This window comes from Protopterus annectens, chromosome 5.part1 (assembly GCF_019279795.1).
Source record: "Protopterus annectens isolate FY-2018-M chromosome 5.part1, PAN1.0, whole genome shotgun sequence".
Taxonomy (NCBI): domain Eukaryota; kingdom Metazoa; phylum Chordata; order Ceratodontiformes; family Protopteridae; genus Protopterus; species Protopterus annectens.
The window spans coordinates 632,988,313-633,000,833 of NC_056736.1; the positions used below are offsets into that span (position 1 = coordinate 632,988,313).

The following is a 12,521-nucleotide window of genomic DNA, read 5'->3' on the forward strand; positions in this document are numbered from 1 at the left end:
CAGAGCTGGTTTTGCCACTGCAGTTTTGCAGGGCCTACTAGCTTCTTCTAACCCTGTTTAACTCCACCTCCCATCCTTAGCTTTGGGATTCAACCCAAGTGTGATGACTGCAGCAGGGTAACACGATGAACATAGTACAGTTTTGTACCTACCATAAATGTAGATGTTCGAGTGTTCACCCTGCTGCAGTCCAGGTTACCCTCCCTCCATCCCCTCTGAACTAGCTGAACTTATCTATACCACTCTATCCTATACAACCTCTGTGGTGTATTTGCTTGTGCCTAAAGGTATTGTTTTATTTTTATCTAGCTATATATATATATATATATATATATATATATATATATATATATATATATATTTTGCCTACCTATTGGGGACACCTGACATCTGGGGCAAGAAAAACTGAAGAAAATAGCGTTGGATGCCTCTTATATACCCTTGGGACACTGACGTCAGGGAAGAAGTGACAGCAACCAACGTCGGACCAAGACTTTGGAATTCAGGCCGACTTGCGGGACCGCCTGACGGCAGGATAACCCAAGTGTGATGACTGCAGCAGGGTGAACACTCGAACATCTACATTTATGGTAGGTACAAAACTGTACTTTTTGCTTGTAACTACTTTCATCTTTCCAATGTATTTTCTGTTGGGTTGCTCTTTCTTTTCTTTTATTACTCAATAAATAAATAAATAAATAAATAAATATATGTGTATGTATGTATATTGAGCCTTTTCCTTTCTGTCTCCCATACGTCTGTGTTCCTATACACAGTGTTGTGCTCCCTCTGGTATTGGTATTGCTGCGAGGTTTGTTAACACTGACTTGTGGGATCAAATATAATGGATTAGTTCAGTACCGCATGAAATGATATGTTAGGCAACTAGAGAATGTAGCTGGTGCAGTACAGTTCTTGTAAGTCAAACTCCTGCTATCCCAACTTTATTATGCAAGTTAAGATAAATACAGTTATACGGAAGCACACTGTTATATTTACATGATTGCTAAGATCACATGCAATAACCAAATGCTAGAGCAAGTCAGAGCAAAGAGACGTCAGGATAGAGAGAGTAAAGCAAGTGTATATGAAGACTTGTGTAAACATGCTATGAAGCAGTATAGTGCTGACCCCATTTGGGATAACAAGATATCAGTAAAGATCACTCATAAATGAAACCTCTATCATGATCCAATGAAGTGAATGGCATTTATTTCAGCATCTTGCTACTTCCTGATGGTTCTCTCCCATTGTGCTAATCAAAAAGAAAAAATAAATAAATAAATAAAAAATAAAATATATATATATATATATATTATCAGCAACTGCTCAGATGTCAAAATACCAGAAAACACAAGAAATAAACTACACCTGCAGGATTTGACCATTTGAAATTATGTACTATTGTGCAGAGCAGTTCGTATTTTCAATCACATTGCTGTTAACCACAACAGTAACACATTTAATTCTATTACAAGAAATAGCTCACTATTAAAGCCCAAATCAATCAATCAATAAAAAATAAACAAGCAAATCATGTGCTGAATGTCTGAAGTTTCCTCATATTATTTAGTTATACCATTTTCTATGATGTCATTTTGCCTTTAATTTTTTCTGTCTTTCCTGAAAAAAAGGGATATTTCTTATGAGTTCTGAAAGCCTGCCCCGTAAGCAAATTTTCAAAGTTATAGGTTGATAGGTAAGTACTAGGCTAGGTGCCCTTGTGGGCTATTTAAAGCCTACCCAATTTCCCTTTTTGTGCTCAAATTAACCTATCCTATTTGGCTACAGATTGGCCTTACCCATCCCATGGTCAATAATTATATATTACCCCTAATTAGAATAACTGGGATCATAATATATATATAATTTGTGGGGACTCATGCATGGAGCTGCCTATGTCCATTAATAGTACGGGGGCAGTCTTGTGGTGACTTGTCTGTTTCCAGTCCATAGATCGAAGTTGTGCTTGAATATGGACAGGAACAAACTTTGTTTTATGTGGATGGGGAGTTTGTTCCAGATCAATGGTATCTTAACTGAGATATACCTGTCCTTCCAAACCATTCTGTTGATATTGCAGACAAGGTTTATATCTCTAGACCAAGTATTTCTGGTGGCATTTGACTTGCTGATGTGCAGTAAATCCATCACTACTGGGTCGGAAGATGCCTTGCATGGCAGACACAGGTCACCTCTTAGCAGTCTGTAGGATACTGAGTATAGTGACAGGATTTTGAGTCTGTCCATGTAAGGTGTCTCAGTGGGTGTTCCAGATGTTGTAGGTGTCTGGACAGATTCATGACACAAGAGGCATTATATTCAATGATTGGCCTAATGAGGACTGAGTAAAGGGGGACAATGCATTCCCTAGATCTAGACACAATCCCTTTGTTTATTAGCTATACAATATAGGAGGACTTTTTTACAACAATGGATTCATTTTGGCCAAAGGTTAAGGCGCTGTCCACATAAGTTCCTAAATTGCAAACAACTGGGTCAGCTCTTAGAGGCGTATCATCAGTGTGATATTTGCCTGTGGTAGATGACTTCCCAAGGATATAATAATGCATTTTTTGGCATTTAGCCATTTAGTTTTAGTCCATGATTTTGGCACCAGTTATTTATCTGGAACAAAGCTTCCTGCAGGATGGCTAAGTCATCTGGGGATTCAATCACTGCACCTAGCTTGCAGTCTTCCGAATACTTAGTCAGTCAGAGCACTTTGGTATTGGCGTTTATTTCTGAAAAGTATATTCCAAACAGGAGAGGTCCCAGCACAGAGCCCCAGGGGATTCCACTGGTGACTGGCCATTTTGTGAAGGTAACTTCCCCTATTTTGATTTCTTGTATCCTATCTGTGAGACATTTGACAATCCAACAGGTAACATATGGGTTAATTCCAGGTTTATGTAACTCTTCTACTATGCCTCAGTGGGGAATTGTATCATAAGCTTTGGCCAAGTTGAGGTATGTGGTGTGTTATCAAATTACTATCCATGCCATTATACAAATGAAGGTTTGAACTTGATTGTATATAATTGTACACACAGCAATGTAAGGAAGGGGCAATTTACCCAAACTTGCATTCTTCCTGTTGCATTATTTTAATGTTTGGCATGATTTTTATTAAGCATCTGATTTGAGTCATACCTTGAGTAATATTTTGTAATCTATTTACCTATAAAATCAGCACATTTGTAATATGTGTTTCTTGTGGTCTACCATTTTTTATGTTTCAGATTCTTCTTTTTTGAAATTTTGATCATCTGAATTTTGTAAACTTTTGATTTGCTGACCATAGAACAGACTTGTTTCCTTATTCAGCTCAAAGAGAAGAGGAAGGTGGATGATATAGGAATGAATAACACAGCAGTAATACAACTGCAACTAACTACAAAAGCACTGTGATACAATGATTACTAAACTGGGGTTCAAGCATTACTCCAGGTACTCCAGGGGACACCTGCAACCATCCCTATAGTACTGAATAATGTAGGCCCGATATTCAGGTAATACTTTATGTCCTCATCTATAGTTACTTTGCAGTTATGTGCCAGAGATTCCTTAAAGAATGGAGGAGCTGTGTTCATGTACCACAAGGAAATAAATGTGAACAACATCTAATGCAAAACAGTTGAAAGCACAAACATCTGACCTGGAAACAGTAAAGGTAATCTAAACAACAATGCTGCATTTGTTATGAACTGGCTGTGTCCGATTTCTTTTCTAGTGTATCAGGAAATCTTAAAGCAAGCTGGCAGCTTGTAAAACATAGCATGCAATTTTATCTCCTGTACTGAAATATTAGTAGCCCTATCAGTATAGTAAAGCCAGCGTAGTGTTTCTGAGCTGTACTGTGAGGTAGGTGATTGTTCGTATGTATTACTTTTTAATGTTGCAGCTTCAAGTCTCCCCACAATAGTAAGGCAATTTGAGATTTGAGTGTATTAGTTACCAGATTAATTAACATTTTGTCTGTCATAAATAATGTTAACCACTGCAAAAGTAGCATTTTTAAAATATATCACTGTAATAAAAACTCCAAAAGGACGGTGTTTTTGTAAACCATATATTCAGCCACAAGATTAAAACATTGTCAGAAATAATCATTTTCAAAGGAAAAGTCCGATAGAAAGATTCTCTGATTTTCCACTTTTTTCCATAAGGTTATGCACTCTACTCTTATTAGCTAGATTTGAAAGGCACATGTTATAGCGGAGTGCCATAAAATGCACACAAGACGTTTTAAAAATTAAACATATTGGCATTCCCTGGATTGTTGTAATACTGTTATAAAATGTCTTTGAATTAAAATATGTTGTTCAGTATATTTGAAAATAAGTTTAAGTGAAAGTGGCTCAGTGGTTGACATTGCTGTCTCACAGTACTTGTTTGTCCAGTTAGAGTCACATCTTGGAAGCCTTCTGTGCAGAGTCAAAATGTCCACCCTGCATGCGGGTGGGGTTTTGCTTTGTGCTACAGTTTCTTCCTACATGCCAAAGACATGCTATAGGCAAGCTGGCATTCCTCCAAAATTGCTGTGTGTGTGTATCCTGCATTGTGCTGGCGCATGTCCACAAATCGTTTCATTGCCTTATGCTGAGTGACTCCTAGGATAAGCTCCATTCCCCCAGGCCCTCAACCAGATTAAGCAGATAATCAAACAATGAATGAATGAATGAATAAATTAATTTTTAAGAGCTACATGCATGATATTCATTGAAATATTCTTCTGCTTTGATTTTGAATATCTATATTTTGGTAATAAATGCAAAAACACATTAAGCATGATGAAAATAATAGCAACAATGTTAAAATGTTACTTTGATCTTCAGTTCAAGTAAGTATGTTTAATACAAATGTAGCAACCCCATAGATTAATTAGAGAATGTAGCTATGTTGTGGAACAGTCAGCATATCAAAAAGACAGATGCACATTTAGCTTGGGAGGGGCATCAGGGATAAAGCCCTTGCTGTGCCCCAGATGACCAAAGTTTGATGAGCAGAAAGGGCACTGGAGGGACCACAGGGTAAGGATGCTAGTGAGTGGCTGATTTCAGCTCACCCATTACGGGTTGAGGGAGGGGGCCTCTTATTACTCCAATAAGTAGTGTATGAGCCTGGTGAGCTCCATGCTGCATAAGTGCTGAGCTTCTTAGATGAGAAATTGCACATACATAGAAGTTCATGCACCTCTCCAGAGCAGTGACTGTGGAGCTGACAGGATTGCCATGAGATGGGGGAGTTGGAGCACAGTCCTTTCAGCAGTATGATGCAACACCAGTGTCCTCAATCTCCCTACCTGCTCTGGATGCCATCAGACTGAACCCAGGGGAGGATATGCTAATGAATGAGCAGAGAAGGTGGTGGCAGCTTATGTTCAGCTGTAGGAGGAAAATCAGAGAAGTATATGCATAGATTTAGAGAAGCGTATCCAAATAAGACCCAATCAAAGAGAACTAACTATAGATGTATTTTGCTCTTGTTTGGGCTCATCAGCATAGAATAAGTGGAGAGTATAGCTACTTTGTGAAACAGCCAGCATATCATGTACATTTACCTTTAGGGAAGGCATCAAATATGTTTCCAAACCAAAGTGCAAAAGAGTCCCAGAGCATATATATATATATATATATATATATATATATATATATATATATATATATATATATATATATATATATATATATATATTATATATATCAACAGAGAAACAGCTATAGAATTTAGAGCAATCACACCTATTTGGTCTGCCACAGAATTTATATAAAAAGATGCATTTTCCATTTAACTTGTGTATATGTGTAACCAAAATCTGTCTTGTATAACTACATTTTACTACTTCTGTTTGTTTACGAAATGTTAACATCTCACTAGCAGGTCAAGGTCCTGAGAGACTACTCCTCTGATGAAAACTGTAAACATTATTATGTTACGATGGCATAAAATGAGGTCAGACTACCATATCTTCATCTAATCCTCTTTCCTTTTCAGATCAGAATCCACAGGAGCCCAGGCACTTTGCCATCCACCAATCTGCCTGCCTATTGTAGAAGTGCCTTCTCAAAACTGACAGCTGGAATATAGAACTCAATTCCCTCTCTCTCTAATATTAATAAAACTAAGAGGAAGTTAATTCTGGATGAAGACTTACTGCATGATGACATGATGAGTAAGAAGTAAATTTATTTTTGAGTGGAGATGCATAACTAATTAGGTCATGCAAATCGTATTTTTCTTTCAGACATACAATGGCTAATGCTATGTTTAAAGTATTTGAATGGGGGAGCATGTTCTAATCTGTTTTCACTACAGCTACTGCATAAGGTGGAGCTGTCCAACTTGAACGCAGTTTAAGATGGCACCCAAGACAGCAAAAAAAAGCAGTGGTTAAAGGCCAGTTGTTTCAAATGAAACAAGTGTTGATTCTGATGAATTCCCCAGTCAAGGGATGAAAGCACTCAATCCAATGTTTTTCCAGTTTTACTATTAAAGTGGATTTTATTGCTGAATTCTTTGGTTGCTGCTATTTGTGTTCGACTACACAAGAAAACCTGACTGCTGACAGTGTGTGTTTTGTACTAATCTGTTTTAGGATCAATAACTGAGTTCCAATCTTCTCCTAAAATACAGTAATTATTTTTAAATTTAGATACAATATTAAATATATGCATAATAGCATTTGGTTATTCAGAACAAGGGGTGTAAATGTTTAAAAAGACAATTGGCATATCATATCTACAGCTTGTTTTTGCAGATTATATAATGCCGTCTCCCATTAGGTCACTTCAAGAATCTTTTATTCAACCTATAAAATTATTTTTGACCAAGATTGCTACTCCACCTTTCTTGGTGCTTTTGCCAGCTGCTACAATATATTTTAGCCATTTTGTTTGTATTGTCCCAATGACTATTCAACATATTGTCTCTTGAACAAACAAAAGATGGGCTCCAGATTTATATAACAAATGTAAAAAAGCTTGCATTTCTTTGATTATTAGAGTCTATTAATATTCCAGCAGTTTATTCTCAGAGCATATATGGAATTAAATTAGCATTAATAAAAACAGAATGAAAATATTAAATAATTATAGACCTATGATGTGGATAAATGGAAAAGATTTGATTAAAAGTACTAAAAAGTGTATAAATATTTTTGTAACAGCACCTCATTATGGTAATATATAATGTGTAACTGAAGGTGAAGTCTTGAAGAGTAGACTAAAAAATATTCTTCCCCCTAATCACTTCATAGGTTCATAGGTGTATACTAGGCTAACTACCGCTAGGGCCTTTATAAGCCTAACCATATAACCCAAAGGTGTCCCACAACTTATATGTGTTAGATATTTATATAGGGAATGATTCTTGGTTATGGCATGATTTACTGATTAATTCTGTCCATCAGAGCCATCTGCACAAGACCAGGGGTGAATTTTTGATTTCCCATCCAATGGTCCAACTTACACGTAAGTAGGGTTATGAAGTAACTTTGTTTCACATGGATGGGGAACCTGTTCCAGAGAATGGGAATTATCTGATAAACATATCTGTCTTGACAACATGTCCTATTTACATCACAAGCAAAACCTAGGTCTTTAGATCTACTAGTTCTGATGTTATTTGTTTTGCAGATGTGCAAAAGGTTCTTCAGAACGGGGTCCAAGTATGCACTGTGTGCCAGGCATATATCACCTTTCAGTAGTCTGTAGGACACCAAGTATAGAGATAGGGCTTTGAGGTGATACGCATAGTATTTTTTTTTTTGTAAGGAACCTTTGCAGACATTCCAGTTGCTCCATGTATCTGGCCAGCTACATCCTGAAAGGGGCATTATACTCAATAATGGGTCTGATGAGGGCTGAGTACAGTTGTATGATGACTTCCCTGGACCTAGATGCCATGATCTTACTTATAGGTTGAGTAATGTAGAAGTATTTCCTTATTAGCTTGGACAAATGATGATCAAAGGCTAGGTTACAATGTACATGTGTTCCCAGATCCCTGACTAGTAAGTTCACTGCTAGGGGTATTTTATTAATGATGTGTTTTTCTGGGGAGGGCAACTTTCTAAAAGTTACTATAATGCATTTCGTGGCATTGAGTTTTAAGTTGTGGCTTTGGTACCAGTCATTTGTCTGTGTAGCCTTCTTGTAAGATGTTTTCATCTTGGGGGTATTATATGACTGCTCCCAGTTTGAAATCATCTGCAAACTAAGTCAGCCTAAAGCCTTTGACACTGGTCTTGACTTCTGAGAAGTTGATGCCAAAGAGGAGTGGGATCAGATTGGAGCCCTGAGGGACTCCACTAGTGAAAGGTTTCTTTGTGGAGATGGTCTCACCAGTCCTAACCTCCTGGGCCCTATCTGTGAGCCAGCTAACTATTCAGTGCATTATATAGTGGTTTATGCCTGATTCCATGAATTTATGGTAAATCAAACACAAAAAAATCCTGATAAATTCAGTCTTAACTAACTGATTAATTTCCAAAAACATTAAATGGCAAAAGAATCAAGGAAACACTTCATAAACGTGATTTATTTAGCACTTTTTCCCATAATAACCAAGAACTTTATCAGAACCTAATGAAAGTCCTAGGCTATTTTGTGTTCTCATGAAGTCCTTGGTTACTGTGTGTTCTGATGTAGTCCTTGTTTTTTGTGGAAACAGTAGGCAACTGGGTAAGCAATTTAAAGTGTTTTTTTAAATAGGTGCTTGGGTAAGCAATTAAAATTAATTAGTTTGGTTAATTAAATTATGTGTCATGTGATTGTATTGGTGGGTATAAATTTATGCCTTGTTTTAAAGTTGGTTATTCTGATGAAGTCCTTGGTTACTGTGGATGAAAGCACTAAATAAATCATTTTTATGCAGACTTGCCTTGGTACTTTTGCCATTTGATGTTTTTGGAAGTAATTTATAGTAATTAGTGATGAGGTAATTCGCAATGAGGATTGGTATTTAAGAACAAAGAGTTATGGGACTAGTATTCTAAAGAATTTCTTAGTATTTTTAGAATGAAAGCACGGAATAAAACATATTACCTGCTTCTGTGTTTTTTGAATTGCATAAATTTGTTAATAATGCCCAAGTGGGGTATTGTATGAAATGCCTTAGCCAGGCAAAGGTAGGCAGTATGCACTCCACCAGGTTCAGTAAGCATGACCTTCCTTTGACAAAGCCAAACTGGAATGGCTCTAGTATCTGAAGGTCTCCTATATCTTTGTTGATCATTTCAATGATAATTCTTTCCATGACTTTGCATATAAGACTAATCACACTTATAGGTCTGTAGTTTCCTGGATTTGTTGATGGTCCACTCTTTTGAAGAGGGATGACTGTTGCAGTCCTCCACTCTCATGGCACAATTATAGTTAAATAGTGAGTCCAGTGGTCCTGATAGGTCATATTTTTGACTATTCACGAGACATCTTGAGATATTATTGGGGCCCATTGAGGCTAAGTTCTTGATCATAGTGAGTGCAGCCAGGATATGCTATCTATTTATAGTTGGAGGGGTTATGTTTGAAAGTATTTCTTGAGGGGTGGCTGAGAGTGAGTAGGTGGTAAAGTTGGAACTGAATTTGTCAGCCAGCTGGTTTGCTTCATTGCCCGGCTCACTGAATGTGCCAGAATTAACCATAAGTTCCAGCACACTGCTGTGTGCTGTCTCAGGTTTCTGATATAGCTGAAGAAGACTTTTTGCTGTCTTTTGCCATGGAGGCTTTCTCATAGGTTTATAGGTGTTTACTGGGCTAACGACCACAAGGGCCTTTTTAAGCCTATCCATGCATCCCAAATCTCTGACAAGTATTGATACCCTTAATAAGTGTAAGCAGGGGGTTGGGAGATGAACCATTTACAGGTTACCTGTGTCCATTAGAGACATAGGTACCAAACCAGGGATGAATTTATGGTTTCCCATCCAACTATCCAAGTTGCGCTTGAATTGGGTTAGGGAGGAACTCTGTTTCATATGGATGGGGAGCCTGTTCCATAGACGCTGTAGTCTCTGGGATACATACCTATCTCTCCAGTAAGAACTATTTATATCACATGCAGGGTTTAAGTCTTTAGAATGGGTAATTCTGGTGCTGTTTGTTTTGTGGATATGCAGGAGGTCCATCAGAGTGGGGTCTTACAATGCCCTATATGCTAGGCACAGATCTCCCCTCAAAAACCTGTAGGATCAGAATACAGGGATAGGGCCTTGAGGCAGTCTGCACTGGACATTTTACTTACGCCCTGTATTCTTTTAGTGAGGAACCTCTGTGGACGTTCCAATTGTTGGATATGCCTGGTTAGGTGCATACCAAAGGGTGCATTGTACTCAATGATAGATCTGATGAATGCTGAATATAGTGGAACAATGACTTCCCTGGACCTCAATGCCATACCTTTGTTTATAAGTTGTGCAAAATAGAATTATTTACAAAATTCCAGCTAGCTGTGCTGGCACAAGTCTACATCCACTCCCCTACTTCTCCTGGCCTGGCTGATAGTACCTCCTATCATCACATCTATAATCAGTGAATGATTATTATCTGTTTGTAGGGAAACTTTCAGCAGTAATGCACCCACTAGAGAGGTTGCTTTTACAACAGGTATTCACTAAAATGGGCAGAAGACTATAAACATACCTACAAGAAAGTACAGTTGTAGAAATAAAACTGTCATAACAGCAGATGTTTGAATAATCCCTGTTGCAGTAGCCTAAACCATCTGGGTTAAATCCTGCATAGGATACAAGAGCCAACCAGCTTCCAAAGCTTCTGGGCACCTTCCATGCACCTAAACCATTAGTCAGCTTGAGCTTTGCTGACTAAAAAGACAAGTTTGGATGCCAAGACCTTCATGCCAACTGAGACTGGGAGACTGAGCCTGGAAGGACATTGCTAGGAACAAAAAACAATAAATGTCCACACCCTGGCACAAAAGCACAACAAAACACAAGGAGGATGGAGGGAAGGAGGGAGCATCTACTACAGCAGTGAACATTTGAACATCTACTGTTATGGTAAGTTTACTTATACAACTGTACTATAATCTTCCTATTGATCACTGCTGCAGTAGCCTAATCTATATTGGTAGAACATCTGATCTTGAAATTGGCTTTATTTCACTTAATAGCTTTCTTAGATGCATGTTTAGCTTGATAACAGAGTTCTTATCTTTATAGGAGTTAAATTTCAAGATTTTATCCATGATTTTTTTTCCCTTTTGTTCTATAACCAGTTTATTTTGGGATACTACCAGGGTAGTTTGGTTTTGGAGTTAGGTTTGGGCTTACTTCTCGTAGCTACAGCACCTTCTAAACAGCCACTGACATGATTGTACAGAGTTTCTGTGAACAATTCTGCATAAGCTGCTGTGTTCTCCAGGTTTGGAGGGGCACTGAATTTTGAAAAACTATTGCTTAAAAAAGGTAATTTACCTTGGGAATAGTTCCTAACTGTTACTGAGTTTACCAGGGTTACCAAGTTGATTTTTAATTTTGAAATAAACAAATTTATAGTTGGATCGTATCAGGGGAGATGTGACATTGGGGTGAGGGGCTGCAGTATTCTGCCATATATGTGAGTACAAGGTCCAGTATGTTGACACCTCTAGTGAGCGTATGCACTAACTGGTCAAAGGTGTTTGCATTTATGAAGTCAAGGAATCTCTTTGCCTGCAGATTTGAGGCCAGGTCAGATTCACAGTATGTAGATGAGTAATTAAAGTCCCATTTGACTAAGGTGTTTGGTTGGATGGTGAGTATCTTCAGTAGATCTAAATATGTGCTATGAGTTTCATGGGACATACAGGGTGACCTGTAGCTGGCTAGGATATGGTATGTGATTTTATCTGTGGTGATCTGTACATGAAGAAACTCCAACATGTCATCCTGAGTAACTAATCTGAATGTATACTTGTTACTAATGTATATCAAGACACTTCCACCTTTAGCCTCTGTCTGTGCAGCTACTAGTCTAAAAGTGTAGAAGGCACTGAAACCTTGCACTGTCGGGGCCCCCCCGATGCAGTTTTAAACCATGTCTCTAACTGCTATATTCTCCAGACTGAGAAGGGCTTGGCGGGAGTACATTTTTTGTTTAGGCTCCAGGCATTAAGCAATAACATCTTGATGTTAGTGGAGTTGATTTTGTTATGGCAGTAGGTTTGTCAATTTGGCATTGCCTAAAAAGGTTCTATGGGGGATGATAAAGTTTTAGCCATTATTTGAAAGCATAAAGGGGACAGGTACAGACCATCCTTGGCAAAGCAACGTGGTCTGTTAACCATGTCTTACCATGATGACAAATATTGGATCCCCTTAGAATGACACCAGAAATTCAGCCGATTGTTAAAATCAATCATTTTTGTTCATACTGTAGCATCACCCTTAGTGAAGGAAATATGGTGCTCAATATTAGGCTTATACCATCCCGAGATACATAGTCAGTTGTATCTATAATGTCTCAATTCATATAGTCTAGGAAGGTACATCTTAGGTCATTTACACCTACTTGGACTGT

The 12,521-nt window shown here is 37.9% G+C and overlaps 1 long non-coding RNA gene across 1 annotated transcript in view; it reads left to right on the forward strand.

Annotated features, from left to right (window-relative positions):
- The window catches only part of LOC122803573, a 223,767-nt gene that overhangs the window by 166,493 nt on the left and 44,753 nt on the right, over positions 1-12,521 (forward strand). Inside the window, exon 2 of the long non-coding RNA XR_006365127.1 lies at positions 5,998-6,175. This is a non-coding gene — a long non-coding RNA (uncharacterized LOC122803573). The remainder of the gene's footprint in view (positions 1-5,997; positions 6,176-12,521) is intronic.